The sequence below is a fragment of the Rhinopithecus roxellana genome, chromosome 3, assembly GCF_007565055.1.
Source record: "Rhinopithecus roxellana isolate Shanxi Qingling chromosome 3, ASM756505v1, whole genome shotgun sequence".
NCBI classification, from domain to species: Eukaryota; Metazoa; Chordata; class Mammalia; order Primates; family Cercopithecidae; genus Rhinopithecus; species Rhinopithecus roxellana.
In genome coordinates, this window is record NC_044551.1 from 178,425,635 (window position 1) to 178,450,945 (window position 25,311).

The 25,311-nt window shown below is 35.9% G+C and overlaps 1 protein-coding gene across 1 annotated transcript in view; it reads right to left on the reverse strand.

The window, feature by feature from the left end:
* Positions 1-25,311, reverse strand: part of TENM2 (teneurin transmembrane protein 2) — a 1,294,091-nt gene that overhangs the window by 1,200,564 nt on the left and 68,216 nt on the right. The gene's annotated exons all lie outside the window — the stretch shown is intronic.

Genomic DNA, 25,311 nt, shown 5'->3' on the forward strand with positions numbered 1-25,311 from the left:
GTACAGTTTGCTCATCCATGCAACTTAAGCATGATTTTGCTGACTTTTAAATTTAAATATTTACTGGCTAATACCATTGTCAATAGCATGTGGGGTATATCATATAACAGGAAGGTCCCAGTGATCCCAACACAACTTGCTCTGAGCAAATAAGTTTAATCATCTGAAAACTGGAATATAATAGCCCCTATTTCATAGAAGTGTTGCAAAGATAAAATATAAAATTCCATGAAAGCATGTGGCACAGTGCTCAGCACATAATACTCCTCCAATACATGTCTGCTGTCCTTGTCACTGTTGTTACCACCATTCCAAGGCTACATGTCTCAACTTCATCAACAGACGTGTTGGGTTCACCTCCTAATGACTGATGCCTTTGTACAAAGCAATTCCCTGCCCTCCCCACCAACCAAGGCCAAAAAAAGGCAACACATCAAACTAAACCTCACCAAGACATCATTAAGTGACTCATTAAGTTCCTCCTCCTCTGGCAAGTAAAACTGGGGCAGTGATGAAGTGGAAGAAAAAAGAGAGGTTGAAAAACAGGGAGTGACAATAATTGAAAACAATTAGCTCTAATTTCTCTGTTTTGCTCAAGTCATTCTCATCTTGGATGCTAAATGTATTCCTCCACATGTCAACACAACGAGCCCCGCCTTGTCTGGCCTGTCCAAGGCAGTGTGTAGGATTCTCTAATGAGCTGGGAAGCGCCAGCTTGCCTGAGCCCATCTTGAGTGCCTCTGTCCAGCCACAGCTGCATACTATATTCTTAGACACCCTCCTTACAAGGTCAAGCAGCAATTTAAGACTGATGGCTGTATCTTCCCAACCACTCTGAGAAGCCCTTCTGCCCTCCACAAAGACACCTGACAATCTGGAATAAAAGCGTGAGTGCTAGTATCCTGATCTTCCAGACGACTTGGGGGGTGGCGGGGAGCGATTCGTCAAAATGCAGTGGGGAGAATGGAATTAAAACCATAGCACTCTAGGATTTGGATGATCTCCTTCACTAATAAACACAACCTCATTCAATGTCCCTTCAATCCTCTGAGCCACAATCTTCTTATCTGTAAAATGGGGAGCCAGTGCCTACCACAAAATTGAGTAATATCAAAAGAAGATGCTTCTGGCACACAACAAAGGATAATTACCATCTATTTTTGCTTTCCTTTTTAAGCTAGTTTCCTTATTATTAATACGTTACCTCGGTATATGATTATATAAGAATGGTAGGTATAGGATTGACTAATCAAGATTATGTGTCTTTAAAAGACAAATTGACAAGACTAGACAAAACCATAAGACCTTGTGTAAACTTGCTGTGTTTTGTTTTACTTTTCAAGTCTTCAACTTGGCAAGCAGAGCCCAGCAAAGGAATATGGTTCTTTGATTCCCTCCTTAGAAACACTGCAGCCTTTATTGTCTTTATATCACACAGCTTTAGCACTTAATTATATCCTACCTTGGAATAATTAGGTGTCCTTATAATCAAGTCTGTTTACTCACTTGTGCAGTTCTGATCCTTTAATCTCTCTTGAATATTAGTTTGTAATGCTATTAAGAGCCACAATTTAACAATTCTATTACTAAATAAAATTGTAAGAATATTTTGAAGGAGTTCCACCAATGGGTTGAATTTAAAAAATTACTTTTATAATTAGGAATAGTACAAATGTATAAAATAATAATGTCTGACAAATAGAAGCACATAGGACTTGTGTGTCTTCCCACTGACTAACTGTGAAGCCTTGGCCAAGTCACTGAACTTCATCTGGGACCTGCGTGCAGAGGAACCTGTGGTAGGGTCAGATACTTGTCTCAGCTAGATCACCAATTTAGTCTAAAGATAAGTTAAGAATTACCTATAGTAACAAAACTAATAAGATGACTGTCCATTTTAGGCAATATAAAAATGTTAGGTGCTTAGTTATTCTATGTAATGTAATTATAAATGTAAAACATTTAAAAGCCTGCTGCTAAAATATCAAAGACAAACCAAGCACGATCTGTGTACAGTAGAACACTGGGTACAGTGTAATGATTGAATCACCAGGTGCTACAGTTCAACTGCCTGGTCTTCACACTTGACAGAAACACTTAACAGTCATATGATCCTAGACAAGTTATAATCCTCTGTGTTCCTTGGATTCCTCCTGGCCAAGATAGGGATAATAACAATAATAATAATATCTAACTCAAAGGGTTGTGGTAAAGATTATATAGATTATTCACTTAACACAATGGCACATAATAAAAAGTAACTATTATTAATATTTATTATGATTAATGAAATAGAGTCACATAAAAATCCACAACTTTCCAAACTATCAGACTCACACCATATTTTGTTATTTGCATCATAAATATTTGTCAAATGAGGCTGGGTGCGATGGTTCATGCCTGTAATCCCAGCACTTTGGGAGCCCAAGACAGGCAAATCAGGAGGTCAGGAGATCGAGACCATCCTGGCTAACACAATGAAACCCCATCTCTACTAAAAACACACACACACACACACACACAAAAATTAACCAGGTGCGGTGGTGGGTGCCTGTAGTCACAGTTACTTGGGAGGCTGAGGCAGGAAAATTGTGTGAACCCGGGAGGCGGAGCTTGCAGTGAGCTGAGATCGTGTCACTGCACTCCAGCCTGGGCAACAGAGCAAGACTCCATCTCAATAAATAAATAAATAAATAAATAAATAAATAAATATTTGTAAAATGAATAAATGAGAAAGATTTTTTGACTGGTATGTTTCACTCATCAAATATTCAATAACAAATGGTGCATGCTTTAAGACAGTACATTTAACAAATGTTATTTACTAGGTTTTCATCTACATTAAGATGTATCAGATAAAGATTATACGTTGATTGAAATTAAATACCTTATTAATTAAATGACAGAACTAGGCAAACTCAAATTTATAGTTGTTCTGAAATAGAAATTTCTGTTACAGATCACATGCCAAATTTTCTGTGACAACAATGCGATCTGATCTGTATTTTCAAGCTTATTTTTGAATATTTTTTAGCATCATTATAAAACTATCTAAATGGTTCAGCTAAATAAAAAGTAAGTAGACATCATTCAAAACCACATCAGCCAATGATAACCACTGCTTACACTTTGGCGAGCATCCTTCTAGACATCTCTCTATAAATAAATTCACCTGGAATAGACAAAATTGTGTATAAGTAGGACTATGCTATACATTGATTTTTATTTCAAAGCTTTTTGTCTATTGGAAATGTACTTTCTAGATTATTGATGCCAGTTAATCTGGGTCCCCTTTTGATTCAATCAAATTATTTTAACTTTCCATTTAATATTTGTAGAAAATTTGAGATATTCAAATACCTTATTTAAAAGTAGTATCAGATGAGCAATTTAAAATAATTAAACATTATTGACATTTGGGGAAAAATTGGGAGATTCTTTAATTTGCATCATTTAGATGAACTTTGCTACCACTAAACATATAAATCAGAAAAATTAAGCAAACACCAGACTACATATCTTACACAAATGCCACAAATGAAAGCGATATAGAAAAACCTATAAAAATCCAGACAATAGGAATAAAACTTGCAAGATGTTGTTATCTTCATTCAAACTACCAGCTCCCTTAATGGAAATTAAGTTTATAGGCTTAAAAGAAATATTAACAATTTTCCCTTTAGATACAAAGAGAATGATATTACAATGTGAGGAATGGGAGATTAGTAAATGCAAATTAATTGACTTCTTTCTAATGAATAAAAATACAGATTTCACAGACATAAAAATACGAGCATATGAGTTTCATTCCACACAGCAGAAGAAAATGAAATGATGAGTTCAAACAAATGAATTTCAGAATACTCAAGCCATTTTGCATTCTACTGTTCATATAACTGTTTTAGAACTTCAGCCTTATTCCAGAAAGAAATATTCTAAGTCTGAATAAAAGATCTCTATATTACTTACTACAGAAATTTTATAATGAGGCATTTGGACCCACAATAAAATAATTTTATAACAGAAAATTATTACTTGGTCTGTATATACCAAAACCAGTCAACTAATATTATTCACTCGTTTATTTGAGAAATATTTAGTTAAGTGATGATTATGTATGTGATACCACTTCAAGCTCCAGGTCTGCACTGTGTGATACAGTAGCCACCAGCTACATGTGACTGGTGAGCATTTGAAATGTGAGTATACTGCAATGACATGCACTGCAAGTATAGATTACATACCAGATTTGACAGATTTAGTATAAAAAATGCAAAATATCTCAATAACATATTTACTTTGGTTATACATTAAAAAGATAAGGTTTGGTATCCCAGGTTAAATAAAATATATTAATACAATTAATTTCACCAGCTTTCCTCTCTCTCATTATTTATCATATGCCTACTAAAAATTTAAAATAACACATGTGGCTCACATTATTTTCTACAGAACAGCCCTTTCCTAGGCGATACTGGTGGTGAACAAAGAACACAGATGTCCTATGTGTTTATGAATTCTGCATGATTGTGACTGGGCACTAATGCTGTTTAAGGACCTGTGTCACATGCTAAGGAAGGTGTATTCAAATGTAAGCTGCAAGCCAACCCATGCAATTTTGCCATCTACTATTAAACTTCAGAAAGACACATCAAACGTCACTTAAGAACAGTGAGGCTGTTAAATTCGAGCAGCCTAAAATACAACTCTTCCTTACGTAAAGAAGTCTCTCTACTAAAGTTATGGTTGTTCAATGCACCTCACTTTCTTTATCCTGAGGAAAGTGTTTGACCAGTGTGCTGTGGAGAACCTACCACTGTGCTGTGGATGTGGTCCTCAGGCTCCGGAGGAAGGAGAAGGAGGTCACATTTTATTTGCTTTTCATGGCAAATTTGCACAGTGGAGCAAGTGGCCTCATCACAAATGCTATTTGAAATTCATTGATATCCTCAAGCTAGCCAAGTTGGATCTTAGGAGGAAAGGGCTAGGAGAAAAATATTTCAAAACATCCAGAGGCTCCTGAAGCCTCCCTCAGGATCTGAAGGTCCACTGTGGTTATGACAAATAGATTAGAGAACTGTCGAGTGTATGTTAGAGATGAATGAGCAGAGCATAGTCTTTGGTGATCCTGACCAACATCATAAAGAAATTATGGGCAGCCAAAGAGTAATGAAAAGATATGCGTAGAATAAACTTAAAATAGCACACCTTGATTTTTTTATAATATGTTTTATTCACTCCAAAACCACTTCTGTTCAAAAAAGTGTCTTATTATTGTTAAATGGAATCTTGGAGTTTCCACTCTTTAGGACAGCATTTTAATTAATTTAACTCACCCTCTCTTTCATCCAGAGATTTCCACAATAATCTGTCAAATGTTGGCATGACTTTGCTCAGAATACGTGGCTTCTATCATAAAGATGCACCAAGCCAATCAAAACACAATCATATTTTCAACATTCAAATGCAGGATCTGTGACAAAGCTTATGTTCAAAGGCTTCAAAAAAAGGAAAAAAAAATCTGCAGAAGTTTAGAAAGATATTATATGTAATATCGATTCATTAAGCAATTTTGAAAGGGTCAAATCTTATTTTACTTAAGGGATATCTGGTACAGAAATTACTGAAGTTTTATAAAATATGCATTCTCTCCCTGCTTATTTTCTGAATGAATAAATATGAGACCAATTTTATACAGAATCATTTCAACTTGAACTAATAATTGTGTATTGCATGCCTAGAATAATGTTTGTTTCAGATGAATACATATAAAAAGGAATGTAAAAGAAAACATTAAATCGGTCACTAATTATAATTAATTCATAGATAGTTGAGATTCATTTGCTTTTGCTAAGTATATAAAATAGTACTCATATAGAGGCCTAGAGTGCAATCAAATGAGTACTAAATCATATAAGGACTGTTTTCATTTACCGAATGGCTTAGAATACAAAATACCATTTTCGAAGAAAAATTAGTATAAGAAGAAACCTGTAGGTCTCACCAGAAACTGTGAATCCCTTGCTGATTATTTTCTTTATTTTGAGAGATGTACACGGCTCATTTTCAGGAAATTTGAAATCATTAACAAAAATTAAAAACTGCCAAAAGATGTTGCTTGGGATTTGATTTGCATTGAAACATTCTGGGACATTTGATTTGTTCATGAAATACATAAGGAGATACACAAAATTCTCATCATCTCTTCTTTTTTTTTTTTTTTTTTTTTTTGAGACGGAGTCTCGCTCTGTCGCCCAGGTTGGAGTGCAGTGGCCGGATCTCCGCTCACTGCAAGCTCCGCCTCCCGGGTTGACGCCATTCTCCTGCTTCAGCCTCCCGAGTAGCTGGGACTACAGGCGCCCACCGGTAGTTTTTTGTATTTTTCAGTAGAGATGGGGTTTCACCGTGGTATCTCATCATCTCTTCTTAAATGTGCATGGATAGGAAAGAACCCATGTAATAAGAATGCTTGTTAAATCATCAAAAGAGTCTGACCTTTGTGTATGGAAGCTGGCTCTCCTTAACTAATGCCCCATCCTACTCCTTGGTTTGGTAATATAGTAATTATGATATTTAGCCTTTGTCCATGAGAAACCTATTTAATTGCTGATCTGATCCCCTCAACTATCACCCACAATATCCCTCAAATATTCATCCAGTTGTTCATCATATTCACTCCTTGATATGGAGGCAAATTAACTCTTTCCTGTACTCCCTTGAGCAGCACTCACGCCACCCAGGGAGACTTACTCAAGTGAGCAAGTGAACAGAGATCAAGTGAGCCGACCACTTAAAATAGTTCATCAACACGCAATCATCCTTGATGAAATCGACCAGAGCTACAAAATGACAGCAGAATACACACTAACTGCAGCATTCCACTGAAAGCGATACAGTACAACTACAAAAGAAAGAGAAGGAAGCTTAGGGTGCTCCATTTGTAAGGAATTTGGTTTCCAAATACACAAAACCTGACCAGTGTTGTCTATGATAAATTTTCACAGTAAGCGCAGTAAGCTATCCAGCCCACGAATAAACACTTCTGGAGCATCTTTAAGTGGGCTTTATGGGAATTCAGTTGGAAATGAGCACTGTACCAATAACCAGAATTGATTCCTATCTTTGCATTAAGAGTAATTCCCACTGGACTTCTATTTATCAACATGGTATTAGCCATCACCATGTATTATTTGTAGTTAGCTGAAAATAATGGCATTGTATTTCTTTAAAAATAATTCATATTTCTGTCCCTCATTCACACTACTCATACAAGTGTGTGTCTGCACACACACATCCTTTCTCCCTCACACACATATACACAGCAACTCAATGCAGGCCATTACAATCAAAAGGAATTTACTGTATGTGGAATATTTTAGAAGAAGAAAGTGAAGAAGGGACAGAGAATTGTAGAAATAACATGTGTTTGCAATATTTTGAAAATTAAAGATTCATATACCGAATGTCATATATAATTACAGTTTTGTATTTTCTAAAAGTACAATCATTAAACAGATCAAGCTGTTAGATTATTAAAATAAAAGATTATGTGCTAAACTTTTAAATACACACAACGTATTTTAATCATATTGCTGTCAGATCCAATGGCATCAATAAAAGTTAGGGATACACATTCAAAATCAATTTCAGAGCTAAATACTCATTGTATAAGGTGCCAGTAGAAATAATGCCGGTCTTCCAAAAGAAAAAAAAATAAAAGTGACCTGATTATTTACTGTATTAGTCTTACCGACATGAACTGCACCCTTTAAAATGCAAATTCTCTAGTAATAGTAAATATAACCACCGTCTAAACAAGAAATCAGCATAATTATTGTATTAAAAAATAAATATTTTCAGAAGCAGCCAACAAATGCCTTCATCCCTTTCGTTACCCTCCCCCTAATTAATGAACAGAGTCTAAGAGCAAAGTTTATTTTCAATTAAAATAAGAATCCCGTATGTCATGATAATTTTTTGTTACTATTTCTAATGTGCAAAACAAAGGTTTGCTTTTAGCACTGAACATAGTAATCAAAACAAATCCTTTAATTTTCAATAACTGTAAGGATACTTCAAGAGTTGTTCTCGTAGCAAGGTACTACCTCAATAGTTAATCCTATTAAGAACTGAGCCATGCACTGCAACTAAATCCTCTGGGGAATTTGAGGAATGAAAGGCTTACTGCACACTTAGAAGGCAACGACTTTTGTAAAGGGCTCTATTATATGAGGAACAAAAGAATACCACTTGTGTACTTAAATATCATCTGCTTTTCCTTCCAAAATACTCCATTTTTAAGTAAAGATATGTGATTTAAATGTATTTAGAGTTCAGCTTTTGGCACGACTCTCGTTTCTGAGTAGAAGTGCCATCTGCGGGCCCCATGGCTCACGCATAATGATATGCTTACAAGCTGCTTCCCTTTTCTGCACAATGTACCCTTTTCACTTTAACATACATTTTCCATAAATTTTTGAATAACAAATTGGGCCGTGGAAGTTTGTTGAAACGGGACAAGGGAAATGCCTGTAGGCTAGAAAACGGCGATTTTACTCAAGAAATTGGTGCAGCGGAAAATATTCACTCCACCAGTCCAACCCTCCCCCAGGCCCCCATCCACCTACCTTGGGCTGTGACACTTTAAAATTGTAGGGGAAACTTCTCCCCTCAATATATTAGGCCTGTACATTAACTTGGGCAAACAGCCCACATGCCTGCCATCCATTACACCTGCTGGGTGACAAACAGATGAGAGTCATCACGCAGACTCCCAACGTTTGATCTCCTGATAACGCCAGATGTCCCCCATTCACATTCAAACATAACCACCGTCATTAATGCAACTCGCCCGGCTGGCATTTAATAGGGAGAAAAAGTTGAATTCTAATCTAAAATCCTAACTATCCAAAGCCTTCAGGGTGTGAATATATAGTCTATTAAATATGCTTCAATTTGTAAACTTTCTAGCTATTAAGAGAACTGATTTCATTATCAGGATGGGAGCTGGTTCAGACGGGCAGATTTTGCACATTTTTCAAAGGAGAAGACCTGTACAATGACCCATTTGGCTTCTGAATTTCAACAACAAAACATACCTTTACTGTACCTGTCATATGCTTAAGCACAGTAAGAATAATCTTAATTGTTGGCTGTAGTTCAAATATACCACTTGAAAGGTTGAGTGAACAAACAAATAATTAAAGTCAAGGAAGCCATTGACAGAGAAAAATGAGATTCCCCCACCCCTGGTCTAATAGCAGACATAAAACTGTTTGATGATAAGGTTCTATTAGAGAACATTAAAAAAATGCAGATACACAGGCATCGTTCTGGGTCTACTCAGTAGGAATCTCCAAGGGTAAGGCTCGGGAATTTTAAAACTTCCTTGTTAATGCTTCTGAAACCAGTCCTAGACCTTGAGCTTGGCAACTCCTGAAACTGCGTGAGAACATAATTTAGCAGTTTGGCTTTGGGGGACGTTCTTCTTTCTCATTTTTTCTTTTAAAAAGAAAATATTTACATGTGTCTACTCCGTGCCTGACACGGAACACATAGAATCTGCAAGACACAAGGTTTATCTCTGGAGAGTCAACATGTGGCTCCAGAAACACTGAGATGCCCAACATGGGGCAAAAGACATTCTTATACTTGAAATACAGGGAGTGAAAAAGACCTGAGAAACTGTCTAGAAACTCACACTGTGTCCACCAACTGGACATTTCTAGAAGATGTGGGAAGAAATAAACCAGTTGACCTACATCAAAAATTCTCAATATCTATGACTAGAAGGGGGTCTGACTTCTTCAAAAGAAGAAGGTTGAATTTCAGCGTTAAGGAGGAAGCCAGAAAGATTGTAGTTTCTTTCTGTATCCTTCCTGTACTAATAGTCAGATCCATTTAGACCTTCTCTCTCCTTCTAGCTCCTTCGCCCTTTGGATTTAAACTATTTTCTCTGCTAAGAAATTCTCATTGATCAGCTGTCCCAAGCCCTGTAGTCATTCTACCACAATACCCTATTATATTTTCTTCATCTAACTTATTGCTATGTGAAATTATTTTCTTTGTTTATTTTTTAATACATTTCTTGTGTGTCTCCCTACATCAGAGCAGAGACTTTGCCTGTCTTGTTCACCTGTCCCCAGGATCCAGAACAATACCTGGCATGAAGTAGGTAGATGTCCAATCCATGTTGAATGAATAAATTAATGAATCAAAAATAGTTATACAGTACTTATAATTCCTTGATTATTTCTTTCACCAGACATAGATTTTTTTCCAATGTGTCTTCTTGGACATGGAATCTTAGTGAATTTTTCATTTAAAATCTAACCTGATTCATTTTATGTTTCTTTTGGCCTGTCCGCTATTTAGATTTTATCCATTTGGGATTTTTATGCTTAAACTCAGTTGAGTAGCAATCAATTTTTACCTAAACCCAATCTACCTTTAACCCACCTCTCAGCCAAATTTATAAAATACCCTATTACCCTTCAGAAGAGACAGAAATCCAAGCGATATTCAACTATTACATTCCATACTAAAGAAGATAAAGAGGAAGAACAAAAAATGCTCTCAGAGGAAAAACACTTGAGGAATTTCTGTTTCGAGGTCAAGGCAATATAGGAAAAATTCAGACCACCAACTCATAGAAGAGGAATTAAACATTGAAATCACTGCTTTAAGGCTTTTGGTAACAATGGCAAATATTACATCAGACTTAATATTACTAAGTGTGATCAAGCCACTTTTACTTTAGTTATTTCTGCAGTTGTTCAGCACATCCCTGCAGTTTCATAGCACCTACTAATGGAAAGTGAGCTCAGATTCTATTGACAGTTTCATGACAAGTCATACTTCACCTTCCATTGTCCACTCTTCTTAGCTGTTCATTATCTTGACTGCTGTGCCTACGAGATAATGATACACTCTGCTTCTACCCCTGACTGTAACACATTTTTGCTCCAGGGTTCCTTTTAATTGAAACACACTGTCTGTGTTACTGTTTTTGGTGCAAAAGTAAACACGTTTAACACAAGAATTCAGTTTGTATTTGCTTTACCAATAGGAATTGTGTAAAAAGTTACCTGCCTCTAGAAGAGTGATTGAATGATCCTTTTGAGGCTTGAATATTTTTTACTCTTTTCTTTCACTTACATTACCATTTGTCACTGCTGTGGATGTGATAATCAATTATCTCTGTGAGAAAAATTTTGTGGCCATCCTTACCATTTGCCTCAGTGTCCCAAACCCATGAAGAAAATATTTAGTAATGTTTCACCAACCCTTGAGCATAGAATTCACTGAAAATGCTTCTGCTTTTTAAAAGTTTGTCTAATAAATTGTGCCTGTTAAATTATCTGTGTCCATTGCAAATTGCATTAAATAGCCACCAGTTGACTAGAACAGAGATGCACAACTTTAGGATGAGTGTGATCTGAGCAATGGGCTACCCTTGCAAACCACATATTCTCAGACTCTGAACTCTTTCAAGGAGAATAGCTGAATTCTTTCCACCAACAAATATATTTCAAAAAATAAATGCGTGTAATAGAAGCATTAGGGTTTATTCAAGAAGAAGCAGAGAGAAGAAAGAGACTTTACTTTCTCTTCCAAGAAAATAAGCATTAATGGGGAATAACATTCGTGTTTGGGGGGGTGTGCGTGTGCATGTGCGTATGTGTGTGTGTGTGTGTTGAGGAGAGATCAGTCGTGCACCACCCCAGAAGTAAAATGTTCTTAAATGTTAACATGTAGAAGAATCACCTGGAACACTTAAAATTTTAGACCTCTAGACACTCCCTCAAATATTCTAATTTTCTAAGTCTGGGGAAAAGCTCGTTAAAATCAACTTTTAACGAGCAACAACAGGTGATTCTACTACAGAGAGTCCATACCTGTGATGTCCAATATGCCAGCTATGAAGCACTAAAAATGTGGCGAATCCAAATTGAGTGTTAAATGTAAAACACACACATTGGCTTTCAAAGACACAATACAAAAACAAGCATTTAAAATATCTTAATAATATACATGTTGAGATGATAATATTTTAGGTATATTAGGTTTAATAAAATATATATATTTTTAAATTTAATGTCTTTCTTTCTTTCTTTCTTTCTTTCTTTCTTTCTTTCTTTCTTTCTTTCTTTCTTTCTTTCTTTCTTTCTTTCTTTCTTTCTTTCTTTCTTTCTTTCTTTCTTTCTTTCTTTCTTTCTTTCTTTCTTTCTTTCTTTCTTTCTTTCTTTCTTTCTTTCTTTCTTTCTTTCTTTCTTTCTTTTTTGAGACAGGGTCTTTCCCTGTTGATCACGCTGCAGTATGGTGGCATGATCTTGGCTCACTATAATCTCCACCTCCCAGGTTCAAGTAATTATCCTGCCTCAGCCCCCTGAGTAGCTGGGATTACAGGTGCTCACCATCACGCCTGGCTAATTTTTGTATTTTTAGTAGAGACAGGGTTTCGCCATGTTTGCCAGGCAGGTCTCAAACTCCTAACCTCAGGTGATCCGTCTGCCTCAACCTCCCAAAGTGCTGGGATTACAGCATGGCTCATAGCACCTGGCCTTCTTTTTGCTTTTTAACATGGTCTAAAATTTTAAAAAATATATTTGTGGCTCATATTTGTATTTCTATTGTACTTTATGTATCTATGTGAACTTATTTTTCTATTGGGCAACAATGGTTGATACACTTTTCAAGGCAGAGGTAGTAAAGAAATTCTAATCATACCACCAGGACCAATGTGTAAGAAAAATGTTAGTATATAAGGTATATTTCAATATTTCTATTATATCTGACAAAGATATAACCATGGCTGCAGTGCCACATAAGTAAATTTCTAAATAGAATTTGTTTTAATTTTAAAATTTTTGATTTATAAGTTAAAACAAATTATAAGTAGAAATTCTATATAGAAATTTACTTATTCTGGCTGGGCACAGTGGTTCATGCTTGTAATCCCAGCACTTTGGGAGGCTGAGACTGGTGGATCACCTGAGGTCAGGAGTTTGAGAACAGCCTGGCAACATGGTGAAACCTCACCTCTACTAACAATACAAAAATTAGCCGGGTGTGGTGGCAGCCACCTGTAATCCCAGCTACTTGGGAGGGTGAGGCAGGAGAATCGCTTGAACCTGGGAGGTGGAGGTTGCAGTGAGCTGAGATCATGCCATTGCACTCCAGCCTGGACGACAAGAGCAAAACTACATCTCCAAAAAAAAAAAAAAAAAAAAAAAAAAAAAAAAGAAAGAAAAGAGAAGAAAAAGAAATGTACTTATTCTATCAAATAAGCATTTGAAGTATCAAATAACTATCAGTAACTAGGTATCAGTAACTGTTAGTAACCAGCTTTCAATGGTTATCAGCTTATATATGTGTGTATGTATGTTTCTATGTAAGGACATTGTTTATACTATCCACTACAAAGTATGATCTTTCATTTGGCACCTCAACTACAAGGTAGCAGAAACATTCGTCTGAAAACCTCTTAAGTATATCCAGTATAGTTTTAATTGGCAATAGCTACATAATGGAATAAATAGGTTTATATGGGTGAATGGGAACATTATCACCCATGTTAATTAACATTCTCTCTATTGACCAATGCACTATGAATTCCAAAAAGTTGACATATATGGGAGCTTCTAAAATCAACATGTTAGGAATGACTCCTTATACTCCTAAATAGTCCATTATTACTTTATTAAAGTGAGATTTGTGCATTAAGGTTTGCATTTTGTATGTTTTAATGACAGTGAGGGAATTCCAGTGTTACCTTTTCTGATTCATATGCCACATATTCATATTTAAATGATGGATTATATCAGAGGTTTGCAGACTTTCTCAGTTCGTAGTACCCTTAGTGTCTCAGTAATATTTTCATGTTTCCCCTAAGGTAAGAGAATTACCTGACAGTTCATGTAATAAGCATTTAGGTCCAAACAACTTAATAGTAGCATTTTAGACTGGGGGGTGCTGTCTTTTCTTGTACATTAGAAATATCTTGTAGATCCCAAGTGAGTTTGCTGAAGCTCACCCAGTCACCTCAGCCCACAGTTTGAGAACTGAAGATTATGTAGTTTTAAATGGTCTAGAAAGTAAGATGAACTGTGCACTTTCTCTTTTCCTTTTCTTTTTCTTCCCCCGCTTCCCCCCCCCAACCCCCGCCCCCTTAAGAGACAAAGTCTTGCTCTGTTGCCTGGGCTGGAGGGCAGTGACACTGTCATGGCTTACTGAAGCCTTGAACTCCTGGACTCAGGTGATCCTCTCACCTCAGCCTACCAAGTAGTTGGAACCACAGGCATGCACCACCACACCTGGATGACTTTTTATAGAGAAAGAGTCTTGCTGTGTTAACCAGGGGGGTCTCAAATTCCTGGCTTCAAGTGATTCTCCTGCCTCACCATCCCAAAGTGCTGGGATAAGAGGCATAAGCCACCATGCCTTGCCAAAAATTGTATACTTTCTAAGAAACAGAATACACCTAATAGCAATAGCTATTTAAAGTTTTAATTAAAATCATGTGTTTTTTTTAAAAATATGTTTCTTTTAACACATTTTAATTATCAGAGTTTGTAAAAGTCATCATCTATTGCACCCCCGGTCAACTATCCCTAGATAGGTATTTAACATAGAATATATGAATCAATCAGTTGGTCAATCAACAATTTTTTATAGAATGCCAGTTACAGGTCATAGACTCCACTCTCAAAACTTAACAAAACTTTAACACTGACCCTTAACTTTTGTTTTCTGGCCTGGCTTGTAGAGAGCCTTGAAGTCACTGCTCCATCCTAACAAGTGGAAACCTGAACAAACTGAAAAATCAACAACTCTTCTTAGATATGTCAGATAAGTGAGGTCATTAATCAAACTCCTGGCCCCCAAATTTAAAAGACTTGTAGGTATATTCAGGGAATAACACAATGGAGCAGAAAGCCACAAGCAGAAACCTGTGTGGAACCAGTTTTGGGGTAAGGAAATCTGAACTGTAGTTGATGAATTGCTGGAGGCTCAGAGTGGACAGCTCCAAGATTTAAAAACTCCAGCGGGACCCAGTCATAGGAAGGCTCCAACATATTTGTGAACTTTAACCCCAGGAGCTCTGCCAAATCCTAACAGTGAGTGTTAGAGAAAAATCTCCCTGTGCTTCTGGCAGGGGCAGAAGGAAAGGAACGATTTTGAAATACACCAGAGTATTCTGTTCTTAACAAGGTCTGCTCTGAAGAGAAACTATTTTACTAGAGCCTAAACTCCTGATAGGTAGCGTAACCTAACCTACCTGTGCTAAGAGAAATATCAACTCCAGTTTTCTCTAGCCTTCCATGGGGGGATAGGGAAAATGCCAACTTTAGCCCCTTCCAGCCATCCTGTCCCACCTAATGGGAGTGGGGAAACGAGAAGCACTGATGAAGTTCATGGTCCATGTTCACTGGGACTTAACCAGAAGAATATAAAACACTCCTCTCCTGCATCTTACCACTGCATTACAAAAGGCTTTATTTACCACAGGTGTTTTTACCCAGTACACCATGCCATCTTTGAACAAAAAATTGCAAGGCATAATGAAAGGCAAAAAATATATAGTGTGAAGAGACTGAACAAGCATCAGAACCAGAGTTAGAGATGGCAGGGTTTTTAGAATAATCAGACCAATAAGTTTTTTAAATGACCATTAATAAGCTAAGGGTCTTAACAGAAAAAGTACACAACATACAAAAACAGATAAATGATGTGAGCAGAGAGTTGCAAATTTTAGGAAAAACATTAAAAGAAGAAATGCTAGAGATCTAAGCCATTGTAACAGAAATAAAGAATATCATTGATTGGCCCGTTAGTAGACTGGACACAGCTTAAGAAATAATATCTGAGCTTGAGGATATGATAATAGAAATTTCCAAAACTGAAAGCAGGGAGAACAGCAAATGGAAAAAAAGAACAGAATATACAAGAACTGCAGGACACATACAAAAGATGTAACATTTGTGATGGGAATATTCGAAGAAGAAGAAATAAAGAAAGGACCACAGGCAATATTTGAAGCAATAATGACTGAGGATTTCCCAAAATTAACGCCAGAAATCAAACCACAGGCCCAGGAAGATTGGAAAACACCAATGAAAATAGGAGGGAGAGGAGGAAGAGGAGGAGGAGGAGGAGAGAAAAAAACTAACAAAACCAGAGAACAAATAAACACCTAGGCATATCACATTCAAACTTCAGAAAATCAAAGGTCAATATTAATAAAATATAAGGGAAGTCATACATACATGGCATATATATTTTTATATATATGCCACATATATCATATACATGGCATATATTATTTATGTATGTCATATATATGATACATATATATAAAATATATATTAAAATATTAACTATAGAAAGACAAAGGTAAGATTTACATCCAGCTTTGCCCCCAAAACCCATGCAAGCAATAAAAGAGAAGAGTGAAATACTTAACATTTTGGGAGAAAAATGCCTGCCACCTGAGAATTTGGTACCCTGTGAAATTATCCTTCAAATAAAGGAGAAATATATACTTTCTCAAATTAACAAAATTGGAGGGGATTTGTTGCCAGTATATAACTGCCTTGTAAGAAATGTCTAAAGAGAATCAATTAACATAATCCATCAACCAATAGCTTAAACAGGAAAAATCACTTGGTTATATCAATAAATTCAGAGAAAGCATTTGACAAATCCAACACATTTATCATAAAAAAATCTCAGCAAAATAGGAATACAGGAGAAATTCCTAAGCTTGATAAAGAACATCCGTTAAAAACATAGAGCTACCTTAATGTTTAATGGTGAAAACTTAAAGCTTTCTCACTAAGATCAGGAGCAAGGCAAGGACGTCCCTCTCACCACTGCTCTTCAACATTGTACTGGAAAACCTAGCTAATGCAATAAAATAAGAAAAGGAAAGAAGTGGTATACAGATTGTGAAAAAAATAAAAGTGTCTTTTTTCACAGTTAACATGATCATCAGTGTGGAATATCTTAAAGAATCTACCCCAAAAAAATATTTTAAAAACCTCCTAGAACTAATAAGCAATTACAGCAATGTAGAAGGTTAATATATAAAGGTTAATTGCTTTCATTTATACCAACAATAAACAAGTGGAATTTGGAATTAAGAACACAGTATCATTAACATTAACATCCACAAAAATTAAATACTTATGTTGTAAATATGACAAAATATGCACAAGATCTATGTGAGGAAAATTACAAAATGCTTATGAAAGATATCAAAGAAGAACTAAATGAATGGAGAGATATTCCATGTCAAAGGATAGGAAGACTCAATCTTGTCAAAACGTCACTTCTTCCCAACTTGATTCGTAGATTCAAAACAATCCCAATCAAAACATCACTATAAAGCTATAATAATTGAGACTGTGTGGCAATGGTGAAAGAATGGACAAATAGATCAATGGGACAGAATAAATAACCCAGAAATAGACTCATGTAAATATAATCAATTGATCTTTGACAAAAGAGCAAAAGCAATACAATGGAGCAAGCATGGTCTTCTCAAAAAATTAGGCTAGAACTGGACATCCACATGCAAAAAATAAAAATAAATCTAGATAAAGATGTTGTGACCTTCACAAAAGTTATCTGAAAATGGATCAGAGATCTAAATGCAAAATGCAAAACTGTAAAATTTCTAGAAGATAACACAGGAGAAAAATCTATATGACCTTGAGTATGGCAACGACTTTTTACATACAACATCAAAGGCACAATCCATGAAAGAAATAATTGATAAGCTAAACTCCATTAAAATTAAAAAATTCTGCTCTGCAAAAGTCAATGTCAAGAAAATGAGAACACAAGCCACAGACTGGGAGAAAATATTTTTAAAAGACAGGATAAAGGACTCATCCTAAATTACAAAGACCCCTTAAAGCTCGACAATAAAAAGATGAACAACCCAATTCTTTAAAAATGAGCTAAAATCCTGAGCAGATATCTCAGCAAAGAAGACACCCAAATGGCAATTGAACGTATGAATAGATGTTCAATTTTATATGTCATTAGGAAATTGCAAATTAAAACAATGGGATACTATTCTGCACCTACTAGAGTGGCAAAATCCAAAACAATGACAATACCAACTTCTGGTTCAGATGTGGAGCAATGAAATATCTTAATTCATTGCCAGTGGGAACATAAAGTGGTACAGCCACTTTGGAAGACAGTTTATAGTTTCTCTCACAACTAAATACACTTTTACCATATGATTCAACACTCACACTCCTTGGTATTTATTCAAAGGAGTTAAAAACTTATGTCTACACAAAAATCTGCACACAGATGTTTACAGTAGCTTTATTCAATTGCCAAAACTTGGAAGCAACCAAGGTATCATTCAGTGGGTTAATGAATAAACTGTATTATATCCAGACAATGGAATATTATTCAGCACTAACAAGAAATGAATTATCAAGCCATGAAGAGACATGGAGAAAACTGAAATGCATCTGACTAAGTAAAAGAAACCCATCTTTAACAGCACATCCTGTATGATTCCAACTATGCAACGTTGAAGAAATGGTGAAATTATGGACAGTAAAAAGATTAGATATTTCCAGGGATTAGCAGGAGATAGGAATAAATAGAGCACAGAGGATTTTTACAGCAGCTAAACTATTCTGTATGACATACTACAATGGTGGAGACATGTCATCATCCATTTGTCAAAACCCATGTAACACGCAACACCAAGAGTGGACCCTTATGTATACTATGAACTTTGGATGATAATAATGTGTCAATGTCAGTTTGTCTATTGTAACCAATGCACTACTGGTGGAGGATGTTCTAGTGAAGAGATTGGACAGAGGGGAATGAGTATGTGGGAACTCTCTGTACTTCGCTCAGTTTTGCTATGAACCTAAAACTCCTTCTAAAAAATAAAGCTTGTTAATTAAATAAAAATAAAACTTTCAAAATAGAGGACTATACCTGGAAATATCTATGGTTAGTTATGCAACCTTATATAATAATGAGGTGGCTAGCAGTGCAAGTTAAATACCCTGTTGTGTAAAGTGGATGGAAAAAATCAATACTTCTAATCAATTAGGAGTTGGTTTTATTTTTTAAAATAGGGAGCTCACTATGTTGCCCTGGCTACTCTCAAACTCCTAGAGTCAAGTGATCCTCCTGCCTCAGCCTCCCGAGTAACTGGCAGTGGAGGCATGCTCCACTGTGCCTAGCCCAGTTCGAAGGTTTTCATGGTGAAAAAGTTCATGGATACAAGTGAATAGACTCTTTACAGCTGATAATTTGGAGTTATAGCCAGTTTAAGTTGAAGCACTAAGTACAAAGTATTCAGAGGCAAGGAGATGTGACCACTCAATTAGCGCATACGAATATCTACTCCAAAAGTGAATCTATTCATTCCAGAAACATTTAGTGCCTACTATGTACCCAGCATCATGCAAGTGCTTCCAAGTCTGAGTGAGATACAGGTGGTTCTGACAAGGAACTTAGTTAATAAGGAGTTAATAGAAAAGAACATATTTTGTAAGTTTCAATGTAATAAGTGTCATAAGAAGAAATAAAAAATATGGTAGAAGAAACCAATACTGGAAAAAATACTTCAGTCTAGGAAAAAGTTAACATACGGCCAAGGCTTGAAACATGAAAAAATTCACCAGATAGAAATGCGAGGAGAAGGAGAATTCCACCAGAGGAACCAGCATGAAACAGAGGCAGTGAGGTGAGGAGCCTTTCTGAGGATTGGAGTTTAGCCGGGATGTCACATATGCAAATTAAAGTAGATAGGAGCCAGACTGGAGAATTGTAAATGGCAGTTTGGACTAGATTTAGTCAACACTGGGAAGAAAGCATTGAATAATTTTAAGTAAAGGAAGATAACATGAATCTCACTGAGATTCTAAAAATCTAAAAAAAACTGGACTTTTCATTGGATACGAGAAGGGGTAAAGAGGTATTAAAAAACTATTTCCAGCAGTGCCCAGGAGAATGTTTACTTAAGAGGAAGAAAAAGAAAACTCGTATCTTAGCTTACGATGTAAACTTTACATATATTGTCTATATTATAGTAACATCAACATCACTGTAATTCTAAAGGAAAGACTATTTCAAAGCCTAATAATCCGGTAACCTAGTATATTAAATCAACCTAAGTGAATTATGAGACTTTATGCTGTCTCACAGAAATGAAAAACAATTTAAGTAATTCACTGTTTTCCAAAGTGTCTTTTAAAAGCAGCATATTTGGTGTATCATATATGACAATGCTCTTTCAAAGGACCGTTTAAAATAAAGTACCACCAGATCCTCTCTGTATATGGAACAATGTTAAATTCTAGCTCTGTTTGGAGCATAATTAAGTACCCGTAACACCATAAAACTTTTATTAAATTATGGTGTTGGGAATGAAATGTAAATTTGTCTTCCAATATGATGTTGGCATTTCAACCTTTTTTTTCAGGCTAGATATTATTAATAGTAAAAGTTCAGGGAATAAGTAAAGCTGTTGTATTAAGTAGAATTCGGGTGTCACATAATCACAAATGTTAGTGCAATTATATTATTGAGGTATTCTCCATCCCTCCTACTCTACCTATTTTCTAAATAGCCATCATTGATATAGTACATGATTATAAAAGGAATAGCAAGATTGAGTTAAAAAGCAAAATACCTCTTTAAACGAACATTATCTTTTGTCGTTATATAGTGAGGACATGAATGGCTTTACCTGTCAGCTGCTTATACTACAAAATAGAAAAATACCAATAATATAAACAGAAGATACCCACTCAAATTCAAAAGCACAAAGAAAAAACTGCAAAGAGAATATAGATTTATCTTAACACAATTTATTCAAGCTTTAATGAGTTTGAAAAAATAGAAACAAATATGGATTTTCTTTGATCTCTGCAATATGAAAGAGACATGGGCAAAAATGAGGGAACTCAGCTACTTGTACGATATGGCTGACTATTTTGAATTTAAAAAAACTAATTTGTTTTGAGAATTATCCTACTTGAATAGAGAAATCTTTGCATTTTGCAAAAGGAAAAAGATTATTTCTTTTCAGATAACCCACCTTGTACCAATATAAAAAGCTGCCAATGCAAATATTTTCAGAGACAACATCTGTCCAGAATATGTCGTGAGCAAGTGAAAGTTTCTCTCACCTCCTCCAAGTCCCTGGAGGTCTGACCCAAAGAGAATGTGAATAGAGTTTTCCATTTTGTTTCACATTAGCGTCTCCTGAGAGGCAAAGAGGATGGGAAAACACTATAGCCAAAATACCCAAAGCATGATTCAATCTGATGTCCTAGTAAAGGAAATGAACACTCCAAGCTTTTTTTTTTTTGTTTTGTTTTTCTCCAAACTCACCATTTGCTCCAAACGATAAAATCACAGCCTCAAGGAAAATCACACCTTAAAAAAAATTGTTTGTGTTGGCTGTTCTCTTAGAGAAGTTGAGTTTTCCTGGAAAGTTAACATTCCGTGTCAGAGAGGAAATAAAAATAAATGTGGCACAGGCAAAGATGACATTTGAATCCAAACAAAAGTTTGCCTTTTGCTTTTTTTTTTTTTCTTTCACCCCTTATCATACAAACTGATGTGCTAAGAAAAACAGTCCCGATTTAGCTTTCCATAAGCCCTTTGGAGTAGTTCACATACGTAGTCTCTCATAGGAAGGTTCAGTTGCAAATTTTTGTCAAAAGGGAAAAAATACACCATGTGGAAACTGTGTATTGGTTAGAGGAAATGGATCAACAGAGAGGCCACAGGGGGAAAAGTGCCAGTTGCGGATTCAGAGAATGAGTCAGTGTTTTAGACAAGGGAAAATTGAAGTATATCTCATGAGCTGAAACCACCTCCAGGCTGACAAACTTTTGCCAGAACTTATAAACAGTGCGTGATACATTATGTTCAGGATCCCATTGCAAGCAACATTGCCAATCCTCATCCAATTAATGGTTCTAAACTGCTCATCGCAGACCCACCTTGAATTTACACTGGAGCTGGGCAACTGTCCACTCTCACTAAGGGTGGTGACACTAAGCACTCCAGAATGAAGAACTATACAGACAGACTAAGAGAGGAATCTTTGCGGTTCTCAGTGTCAAATTCTGAGCAGCACCCCATCTCTGCTGGATTCCTATAATGACATCAATAATATGTCTCTAGGGTCAGTCCTGCCTCGCTCTCATTCACTGTCCACAATATAACATCTCAATCTTATGCTTAAGCTCTTCAATTATTCTTCATTGACCTCAGGATGAAATCCAAACTCCTACCATGAGGTTGTTCAAGGCATAGTGCCTGTCTTTTAGACCAGCGGTCCCCAACTTTTTGGCACCAGGGATCAGTTTCATGGGAGAAAATTTTTTTCACAGACTGGGGTTGGGGAAGGTTTGAGAATGAAACTGTTCCACCTTGGATCATGAGGCATTACTTAGATTCTCATAAGGAGCATGCAACCTAGATCCCTTACATGCCAGTTCACCATAGGGTCCACAGTTCTTATGAGAATGTAATGCCTCTGCTGACCTGACAGGACGTGGAGCTTAAGTGGTAATGCTAGCTCTCCTGCCGCTCACCTCCTGCCATGCAGCCCTGTTCCTAACAGGCCACGAACCAACACCAGTCCGCAGTCCGGGGGTTGGGAATCCCTGTTCTAGACCCTTCTCTCTACAAGCTCAAACTCTAAGTACTAGCCAGGGTGGTGGTTTTAAATCTCCCAATCTTTGTATTTGGCATTTGAACCAGCTGTCTCTTCAGCCTGGAACACTCATCCTATATCACAACTCTACCTTTGACCTCATTACTGGGTAACTTTAGTTGATTCTTATTACCTCTCATGCTTACTGTGATTTTGACAGAATGGATTGAAGTCAGTTGCTCAATCTTTTCTTGCATTAGAAAGATGACTTAGTCCCTAAGCACAGTATCTGGTACAACAGAGACTGAAAAAATATATATTTTGGATGAACAAATGACTGAAAAAGAATTCACCAACCAGCTTCTTAGTTAACATCAAATTGTCACTAACACATTCAGGATATTGAAATCCAAATATTAGCAACCTTGCTAAATTAGGGGTAATTAACATAGTGTCCTAGGGCTTAACAAGCATTCAATAAATGTTAATAACTACCATTACTGTTTACATTATAAAAACATTTTTGTTTCAAAAAATCATTCACGACAACTGTTTTCTTCTCACTGAAAACTCAAAGATTTTTACTTAACAACTTGTTAAAATAAATATAGTTTGATGTTCTTTTAAAAGTGGCTTAAAGACAAGAGGACTCTCAGTTAACAAATCATATGATTACATATTAATACTATTGTAACAAAAAGAAATTACCAGTAAAAATAAGTCACTTGTAATTCTATTTCTTTTAAAAACAGCAAATTTTAGGACAAAAGGTAGTCATGAAAAACCCTGAATGCTCCACAAATAACTTAAATAATCCGAGTTGGATACATACATGTGACTCGTGTGTCATTTCAATAAAAGTGCCTAGAGGGCACTGATTTGCCATGTTTCTATGGATCTGTGTAGCACAGAAAGCACATGTGTAGGTATAACGTGTGAGTAAGCACTATTTACTCTACAAATAAATTACTATGTAGCTTACATTGTTAGGGTCGCATGATAGCCCTATAGCTTAAAAGACTGAAATAACCATGCATTTATCTTGTCACTACAGGTACTTACAGTGTAATTACAAGGTCAACAGTTACTATGTAATTATGTAGTTTCAACATTGTGGTTCTTAAACAACAAAAAAAGTACACTATTCTCCCAGTACCTGCTGAGAACCCCTTTCCCTATTTCGCCATCCCCACTTGCAAATTTTAAATAGCTGCAATGACATTTTCAAAGGAAAACAAATCAAAGTATCTTTATTGGAATAATAGCGATCTCATAATTATTAAAGACCTCAGACATCTTCTGGTCCAATGCCTCAATTTTCTTGGGAGGATTTATTTTAAATTTTTCTTATGGAATTATATGTAATTTAGAAAGTAACTCAAGATAAAAGGTAACACAAACAGGCATTTTATTTAGCAGCAATAATTTTTAATGGGTGTTCATTGTGTAGAGTAATGAGATGTGGCACATTTTTGAAAGCGTGCATTTCCTGACTTAATGAAGTCAGAACAAAATAATACTAAATTATAACGTATAGTATCACATCCATAAAGTTTTATTCTTCTCCAGTTCGGATTCTGAATTTATTTCTGTGTGTTTCCTTAATATTGACATCACACTGCATATAATTTCGTGGTTAGTTGTGTGTTTCTGCGGTGTGACCAAATCTCTTACACATTTCTCTTCCAAAGTATGGTGACTCTGAAATCATGAGTTTCATTAAAACCTTGTGACTAAGACCCTTCAAATTTTTTCCCCTCCTTTATTCAGAGAAGCAGAAGGACACTGCTTTGATAGTTAATATTTGAACAACTCATTCCAAATTTATTGTAGGTTACTATCATACAGAGAATAATAAAGAATTTTTTTAATTACTTTAGCTCATAAGAATGGGCTGATAGATATTCCATCAATGTTATGATTCCCTTGGATGGAGAAATGCTAAATGCTAACCCAAACAGATTTTAAAACCATAATTACTTGGTAAACAGGGGAATCATAGCCAAATAATTATTCATGAGTACAGATTAAATTCATCTAGATTTTTTTTTGAAAATTTCTTATTGAATTCTTCTATCTCTGGCAAAGCCACTGAGCATAGCAATATCAGAGTGGCATTACTTGTTCAATATGTTTTGCACAAAAAGAGCAAGCTGGGTACAGCGTTGTTTTTTGTTTTTGTTTTTTTTTATTTTTTGTTTTGTTTTCTATAGTGTCTTTCTTCTGTCTCTCTCTAGTGATGAAACACAGATAAGTTACCCAACATCAGTGTGTGTAAATCATTTCAAAAGGGGCACTTGTTCTCTGACGCAGTAGTTCTCTGAAAAGCAAAAACAAGGCAATCCTACAAGAAACATCATCACACAACCACCACACAACTGGTTCTCACAATTAAAGACTTACTATGATAATAGGCACCAGCCGGAAAACCCTACTCTATCAAGACAAACGGGCAAAGGTTCTCTTCAAAAGAATCTCAGGATAGGAGGTTTTTGAAATCTCAAGAGAAAGCATCAACTAGCCTCTCTCTTGTCACCTAATAAAACCAAGAAGCTGACTCAAAGTCACAAGATTTATCTTCTAATACCTGCTTATAATTGATTTACATATAAAAAGTCTTCTTTTCCGTAGTTCCAAGACCAATT